At 26.3% G+C, this 9,393-nt stretch overlaps 1 long non-coding RNA gene across 2 annotated transcripts; it reads left to right on the top strand.

The window, feature by feature from the left end:
* The first annotated feature begins 1,789 nt into the window (after window positions 1-1,789).
* Window positions 1,790-4,192, top strand: LOC106293001. 2 transcript variants are annotated; one of them, XR_001260315.1, is made up of 6 exons: window positions 1,790-2,026; window positions 2,197-2,259; window positions 2,353-2,494; window positions 2,599-3,050; window positions 3,143-3,221; window positions 3,639-4,192. It is a non-coding gene; the product is annotated as an uncharacterized LOC106293001 (long non-coding RNA). The 2 variants fall into 2 exon arrangements; XR_001260316.1 differs by lacking the exon at window positions 2,353-2,494.
* The last annotated feature ends 5,201 nt before the right edge of the window (window positions 4,193-9,393 follow it).

Below are 9,393 nucleotides of genomic sequence, written 5' to 3' on the forward strand. Positions count from 1 at the left end.
GAGAGTAGGATCAGTCCTGTGAAAAGCCGAATAAAACATTTGTCTTTAATTTTAAATTTTTTTGAATAAAATTACATAGATATAATTTAAATTTGTAAAATATAAGCTTTTAAATTTATAAAAAATAATATATTTTATTAAAATATTTAATAAATCGTTTACAACAAAATCTTAAAATCGACGTTGTATGAAAGTTTGAAACTGAATAGTTGAGATATACATACAGTTATTTATTAAAACTTTTTCCCCAATAAAAAAATATTACTAAATTTTGAATATACTCCTACCACTAGTTGACTATTTTTTTAAGTTATTAAGGAAACTATATATTTTCATTTCTAAAATTTTCAGAATTCTAAACAAGACTTGCTTTTAAAATTTGTTTTGCAAAACAACAATTATTTTAGAATGGAAGGGTAATATGTTAATCCTGATTGACTTTGTATCAAACAAAAATAATAACTATCCAAGATTTTAAAGAAATAAAAATAATTGCAGGGAAAAGGCTGATACCATGCCTTTTTATTTTGTCATACTCGCATATTTTAAAGCAAAAAGGATGAAAGATAATAAAAGTTAATTCTGATTTACTATTGTACTAGGTTAAAATCCGCGCTTTGCTCAAAATTAACATTATATATATTATTTTATGTATTATATGTTCTTTTACATATTTATGAAATAATAAATGTATATTGAATAATTAAAAATTCAGTAACTATTTTATATACATATATATATATATATATAATTAAATTAGTGTGAACATAAATAAATTCCATTAATTCAAATAATCACTTTTTATTTTATAAGGCATATAATAAAATTTAAATGACATTAACATATATATAGTTTATTTTTAATATTGATATATATTAAATGATGCTTTCTACTCATTAAATTTTTTGATCGTTTGTATATTTTTATAATAAAAAATTTAAATCACTAATAACAAAATTTTAATTGTGTGATTAATAGTTTTAGTAATTTATAAATTTTTTTAAAAAATTGATGGCTAAGTTTACAATTTAAGTATTAAGTTGTCAATATTTTTTCAAAGCTTTAACCAAAAGCAATTGTTCAAAGCAAATTACAAAATAAAAATGTTTATGTATTTTATATGGTAAATAGTTTAATTTAAACGATATTAATATATATATATATATATATCTTTTACACTTAATATTTATTAAATGAGACTTCTTACTTATATGATTTTGTAATCATTTGCATTTTATCATAAAAAAATTTTAAACCATGGATCACAAAAATTTGAATGTTAGACTTTTAACAGTTTTAGTAATTTATAGTCGTTTTAAAAAAAAATCAAAATATAACATATGCAGAAAAATCTAAATTTTTATTATATGGTTAATGTAGTTTTTTAATTTATGTTATTAAGCTAAAATTTAAAAAAAAATATGATAGAGAATACCCTAGTTTTATCAACTTGGTTTTATTTAGATTCATTAATTTTCATATATATTTTAGCCGTATTAGTTAATTTCGTAATTTTTATTTAAGGAAAGAATGAAAAATCTAACAATAATAAATCAACCAATGGGGAAGTTTAATTTTGCCACGTCACTAAATGAGTTCCTCATGAGTCGACACCTGTCTAAACGCAACTCCATCCGCGTTTCATTTAGAATCTGTTTCATGAGTTTTACTTGCTTTGTTTCGTTGTTGGGTCATTATATCGTGAAGCCCATGTCGTGTTGTGATCAATACCTTTGTCATGAAACGCGTCGTTTTATATTAGATGTTAGCGTCCGTGTTTCTTCGCGTCTCCAGAGGTGATGGCGATTTAGTCTTTAGCACTGCTTAAGATCGATCAACTCAAATTTATTGCATCAGGAAGCTCAACCATCGTCCTTACATCGACCAACGCAGTTAATAAATAATTTCAATCCAGATCTTTGTTTTCATCTGTTCTCAATCATTTTCAATTGTTATGGTTGCTCCAACTGATAATCGTATGCCTCTCCGTAATTGCCATCATATCGCTGATAATCTTCTCCGTCAGGTATACTCTGAATTTTTATATCCGATTTCACATTCATGCTCTTTGAAAGATTTACAGAGAAACGTGAATGATTCTTCTGGCCTTTTCAGAGTTATGAGAAGATTATCTAATAACATAATAAGTTTTTCATTTTCTTTTTTCCCGTTATAACATGTTTGAATACTGCTCAGGCCAGTATCTATAGTGAAGAGAAGAATGTCGTAGACTTGGATCACGCTTCCTAGATACTGTAGGTGAGGAAAAAAATATCACTATGTGTTCTTCTGAAAGTTTGTATTTGAAACTTCCATCGTTACAAATTTTGTTCCTTTTTTTGCTCTTAATAGATTCTGTAATAAGTAATAACTTAATAAAGCCGATGATGAATCCTTTATTGTTGGAAGTGGTTTCTGTTGGTATCGTATATAAGATTCTGTTGAATGTCTTGCTGTCCACCGTGATTCAACCTCCAGACCTGATATTAACAAGGTTTAAGATTTAGAATTAGCATTTTGTTGACTTTATAATTGCATCTTCAAAATACATTTGCTTTCTTAACATTATTGTTTTTGTTTCTTTTTTTCTTCCTCTAGATCATGCAACTGGTATGGCCGACAACATCTCAAGACACATTACTGTTATCGGCCCAGCAAACATTAAACTAACCGAATGTGTTTATAAACCATTAACAAGAAAACCGTTGCCCTGGAGCACCTTTTACGAAAGAGTCTCTTGCTGAAGCTAGAAAACTTGGACAAGAAAGATAGGGAAATAAGAAGAAAGCCTGAGTTGAAAAACAACCTTGAATCTTATGTTTATGCTACCAAAGAGAAGGTACAGATCACTATCTCGGCTACTTCATTGTTCTTTTATTGCTAAATCGTCGCTTTCTCTTTACCTATTATGATGTTTTCAGTTAGCATTCTTCTCAAGACTCAGGGCTTTGGTTTTATTTTGGTCATTGTACAGCTAGATACACCCGAATTTGAAAAGGTTTCCACACAAGAAGAGCGCAAGACGTTTGTTGAGAAGCTTGATGAGGCATGTATTATTTATCTTCTGAACTCTATGTATACCAATGGGTTCCAACAATGAGTTCAAACGTTTGACAGTGATTAGTGTCTTGTGTGCTTTCAGGTGCAAGATTGGCTTTACATGGACGGAGAAGATGGTAACCAATTTGGGGGAGGTTCCCCTCCGTTCCAAGAAGAAGATTGTCAGTGATAAACTTTACCGTGCATTATACTCCAAAATTCTACTTCCCTACCATGAATTCTTCCAAGGCAAGCTAAATTTTAAAGCTTCTGTTTTCCTATATTTCCATCACATCACTTTAATCTTAGTTCATCAATGTGCTATCATTACCCTTGGAATTTGGTAGACCGCAGAGTTGGTTTTAAAGTGTTGGCGTTTACTTCTTTTATTGATATTAGGGATGTTAACACATAAAGAATGATGGTGTCAAATCACTGTAATGATTATTTGCATGTTATCTCTAAATTAAAATTACTTTTATATAATTGACTATGTGTATGCCTTTTCCTGATTTCTGAGGTTCCAAAGGCACAGTCACCTCTGTTTTTATCGCTGTGTTTCCTCCTGTTATTCAATGAGTCTTTCTCTGGTTATGCAGGAACATGGTGGTATAAAGGGATCCAATGGAGGAAGAAGAAGATGTAGAACATTTTGAGGATTTGAAAGAAGAAGATATTTGATCAATAAAGAAACAACGAAGGGAATAATGTTGATGTTGACCGTGACGGTAACAAACCCACAAGTAGAGATAATGCCTCTTCTTCAGACAACGTTGAGGCTTTGGCGGTCAGGCAGTATGATGAAAGATGATTATGGTTCTGATGATAAGGAGGAGCCATGATCGTACGCCTAGAGAGATCCCAGTAGCATCGACCGATGAGATTAACACTGTCTCCGAAGAAGCAGGTGGCGTGACAGCAGAATTAGGAGTGGCTGCAAATGCGAACTACTGCATCAACTAATCCGATACTTGACCTCAATGAGAATGTTCAGAACAGGGCACGCCAGGGATAGCTGGACGTGTAGAAGACAAATCCACACTCTCTTTGCTTTCCAACTAATGTTTACCAGCACTTTCTATTTTTTCCCATTTAAAGTTGATGTCGTTGTTGATGTTCGAACTACTAATGCAAGTTATTTTCATTCGATGTCTTTGTTTTAACACGTCTAAAACCAACCAAGCAATGGAGTATGGCAATCAAAAAAATTGAATATAATTGTCCAATGGAAAATGGTATTACGTAGGGAATAAATCTAATTCAGTTTTAAAGTATAGATAAATTGTAATTCTTTTTATAAAGATAAATTAGAATTTATTTGCGTTGGGGTGTCATTTTTTTTACAGATATTTAACTTTTAAGAATTAAATTAAAGGGTTTTTAGTAATTAAACCTCTCAACTAAAGATAAATTGTAAAAAAAACTCTCAACTAAAATTCCCGTGAAATAAACCCTCAACTTTAATTCCGTTAACATATGTTACCCTCCGTCTAAAAAATTGTGACGGAGGGTGACATATGTTAACGATTTATAAGTTGAGTGTTTATAATATTAAAAACTTTGTTGAGGGTTTTTTTTTACGATTCAATAATAGTTGAGGAGTTTTATCACTAAAAATCATTAAATATTATTAAATTATTTATTATCATTTATACATTGTTTTAGATTGATTTATAAGTCTTTAAAACTAATTTATAAATTTTAATGCATTAATCTATTATAAAATCTATTATACAATTAATTTATACATCTTAAATTAATAATTTTCAACACTACTTACAACTTATTATAACTTCAAAATATTAAATTATTTTATATTTGGCAATAGTGATATAAAAAAGGTTTGTGTGTTTATATCGTCATTGTTAAATATCAAATAATTTAAAGTTTCTAAGTTATATTAAGTCTTAAGTAGTGTCGAGGATAATTCATCAATGAAGTCAATCTTTCTATTTAGAGTAGGACACACTTTTTCATATTTTCGTCATCCGGCCCATACTTTCCTATTTTCCTATATTGTTATTGATTTATTGTATTACTTTATGTTTCAAATATATTACTGATCAAGAAAATAAAAATATAACGTATTTATTCAGAAATAAATGAGAATAAAAATATTCATGAGTCGGATGACGAAAATCATGAAAATATGAAAAAATGTGTTCTACTCTAAATAGAAACATTGACTTCATTGATGAATTATCCTCGACACTACTTAAGATTTAATATAACTTAGAAACTTTAAATTATTTGATATTTGACAATGACGATATAAACACAAAATGTTTTATATAACTATTGCCAAATATCAAATAATTTAATATTTTGAAGTTATAATAAGTTGTAAGTAGTGTTGAAAATTATTAATTTAAGATGTATAAATTAATTTTATAATAGATTAATGTATTAAATTTTATAAATTTGATTTAAAGGCTTATAAATCAATCTAAAACAAGGTATAAATGATAATAAATAATTTAATAATATTTAGTGACTTTTAGTGATAAAATCGCTCAACTATTTTTGAATGGTAAAAAAAACTCTCAACAAAGTTTTCAACATTATAAACCCTCAACTTATAAACCGTTAACATATGTCACCTTCCGTCACGGTTTTTTAGACGGAGAGTAACATATGTTAACGGAATTAAAGTTGAGGGTTTATTTCACAGGATTTTTAGTTGAGGGTTTTTTCTACGATTCATCTTTAGTTGAGGGGTTTAATTATTAAAAACCCTAAATTAAACTATGTTATGGTCAAAATAACTTTGTTCATTCAAAAAAAAATTGATTAGGCCATGCATTGAATCAACCAACGTAATAGTTTGATTTATAATCAAATCCAAGCATATAACTATCACCGTTTAGAGATCGGAATAAAAAAACTGAAGCAAATATCAGATTCATGCTAATTTTGATTGTTTGACCACGAAGAAATGATCATCGAAATGATTATTAAAAAAAGAAGAAAGAAATGATCGTCGGAAGATGGAAAAGAAGATATAAGAAGTTAAGCAATGTACGTATGATATTATATCTATTAAGTTGGTTGTATATTAATAGGAATAAAAGAAGCAAAACAAATATATATTGTTAAGATTTTATTATTCAAATACAAAAATATGTAACCAATTTTTTTAAAAGATAGTCTAAAATAAACTATCACACATGAAAGAAGTCGTGACTTATCTTTTAATATATAAGATTAGTTTGAAACTGATTTAGGTATGCTTATGGTTATTTTAATTGATAGAAAAAATAATAAATGCTGAAAGTCAGGATTAGGTAGTTTTGAGTGGCGTTAATATGTAATTAAAAGGTTGTTTTAAGGGTAAGTTCATATTTGTACTTCACTTATAATAGAATATAGATAGATGTATAAAATGTTTATAGTTATATCTATTATATAAAGACCTTTGCTATTATTGTTTAAATATTCTTAACTGGTCATGTAGTTAACTATAAATTTATCATCTAAAAAAAAAATACATAACTATTTTAAGATAATAAATAAACATGATCTTTTAATTTTAGAATGATTTAGGTTTGTACCGAGTTAAGCTGAGAAATTCTATAGCCTTAAATATTTAGCTCAAAAAGCATATGTTACTGTGCTGTTTATATAGATTGGTCCAGGTGTGTTTTAAAGTTAACAGAATTTTGGTTTGGACTTTGGTCCTAATTAAAATTAAAGAATAACTAAAACTATTATATAAATTATTTAGTAAAACATGTTAATAACCTTTTCTGATTAACACTAAACAAAAAAAGCTCGAGAAGATAACACATGCTAGATTAGGTAATGACTATGTGATTTAGTATTTGGTTAAAGAAATTTATGAATAAAAACATTGTTAGAGACATGCTCATAATCACAGATAAACATAAAGCTTTAACACATGATTAAATAAAATATATAAAATACTACACACATAATTTCATGCAAATGCAAAAAAAAAGAGAATGTATTTCCATTTTAAAATATAACTAAAACTAGATTTCGATCCGCGCAACCGCGCGGGTTTTTGTTTTCATTTATTTTTATATAAATATTTTGTTTTCAATTCTAAATTGGTATTTATTATAATATATGTGTCTATAAATTTTTAAAACATAATAAGTTTACTGTATATTTTTTCATTGAATAGATTATTTCAAACTTTCACATGTATTTGTATCTTCTTCTATATATATATTTTCGGACAATCATAACTAATTAGTAAAATATTATTTTATTGTCATATCCAAAGATATTGTAACATTTCACAAAATTAGAAAGTTTTTAAAAAATTAAATTTTTTGCTTCATAAATTTATATTATCGAGTGAATAATTAAATATTTAGTTTTGGTTTAATTTTTAAAATAAACTATATACTTTAAAATTTGTTTCATTGGTTTAAGGTAGTAAAGATTAATCATTGTTAGATAATATGATTTTTGTTATTTAAATTTTCTTTTTATATAATTTTAAAAGTTAACATCGACAAATATTTAAATATTTAGCATATAGAGGTATAGTATTACAACATTAAATTATATCTATTTAATTTATATTATCTATAAGTCCAATGGATCATCTATTGTTTAAATCCAATTATTAATAGCCCAATAAACATTTCTTGTAGTCCCAAAATTAAAATGATAAGATTACATATTAAATGTAACATGATTTTGTAGGAATAGGTCCATTAGGTCCAATTTTTAAAAAAATCACACATAAATCAAGGTTGTGACTTCTATTTTAATATATAAGATAAATACTAAACTTCAAATAGTACAATATCACAAAATATAGTTAATAACAGATAAAAATCCAAAACTTAAGAAATATAAACAAAGATCAAATGTTAACAAAATTAATATATCTTTCCGCCCGTAGGACGGGTCAACCCCTAATATTAATAATAAATTTATGGTTACTTTAATAAAAAACTTATTATATATTTTGATAGACAAACTTATTTTTCTAAAGATTTTAAGATTCATTATGGTTATCACACATAACTATTTCAAATGTTGTAATGCTTCTCTTTTAATATATTAGGGATCAAATAAAAATAGCCGCTACTCCGGTTTCAATTAAAAAGCCCATAACATGCCTTTTCTTTTGTCATCCTCACTTACCATGCCTGCACCTTTAGAAGTTATGGTCAGGATTCACGTTAGAACTAGGTTGATTCTCGGCTCGCTTGTCTCATATTTGCCTCCTAAAATAAATTATAAATAAGAAATAATTAAAATTTACAATTCCAATTCCAAGTGTCATTTTGTCAATTTTTTTATAAAGAATATTATTTTGAATTTTAATATAATTTACACATTTAAACTTAATACTAATTTCAATATATATTGATATTACAAATAATTTTATTTCTTTCAAATGTTATTAGTTAAATACATGTAATTAATAAAAACATAAATACGTATTAACTATTTTTTAATGTGTGGAAAATGTCAAAATAAAAATTTATATGTAATGGGACGATTAATATATATATTTTAAAAAAGTCTTGCTTTGACCAGTTACTCATTTTTAATTTTTAACTAGAAATATATTAACATATTATAATACTAATAAGTTTTTTTAGATATTTCAGTATCCAAATGAGTATATAATATTTTTTTCTGGTTTGTCCCATAACTGTGACAATATTAAAACTGATAGGAAAAAAATTACATAAATAGAAGTTTTACTCTCACTTAAGCAAATATTGGCATGTACTGTTACCGGTTTTGTATCCATTTATTTAAAAAATAAATAAATTTAAGTAAACAAATATTATAATTTATCAAATAACTTGTAAGTATTTAAAATTTAGATGTATATTTGGTTAGTGGTCGAGCTCTTTAAAAAACTATTAATCTGAATTTGTATACCCACATTGGGTAAGCAAGTAACGTGTAAACAATCCCCTGTATATATTATATGAGAAACATTACGACTTCTTTTTGTAGCCACATGTTATCACTAGAATGATTATTAGAATCATTAGAGAAATATGTTGGTCCATCTAATTATATAATAAGCTTTTTATTAAACTAACAATAAATTCATCATTAATGTACTTTATTATTTCCTTAAATAAAATTTATGGAATTGCCTAATGTGGCTAAAGTATATATGGCAATTAATGATTTTGAATAATAAAGATTTCATAAAAAAAAATAGTGTATCTTCTATCATATTTGTTTAATTTTAAGCTATTAAATAAATTAAACAACCACAATAACCATATAATAAAAAATTAGATTTTTATGTATATGTTATATTTTGAATTTTTACAAACGGGTATAAATTACTAAAACTGTTAAAAGTCTCACATTCAAATTTTATGATCCATGGTTTAAAATTTT

This window comes from Brassica oleracea, chromosome C1 (assembly GCF_000695525.1).
Source record: "Brassica oleracea var. oleracea cultivar TO1000 chromosome C1, BOL, whole genome shotgun sequence".
Taxonomy (NCBI): Eukaryota; Viridiplantae; Streptophyta; class Magnoliopsida; order Brassicales; family Brassicaceae; genus Brassica; species Brassica oleracea.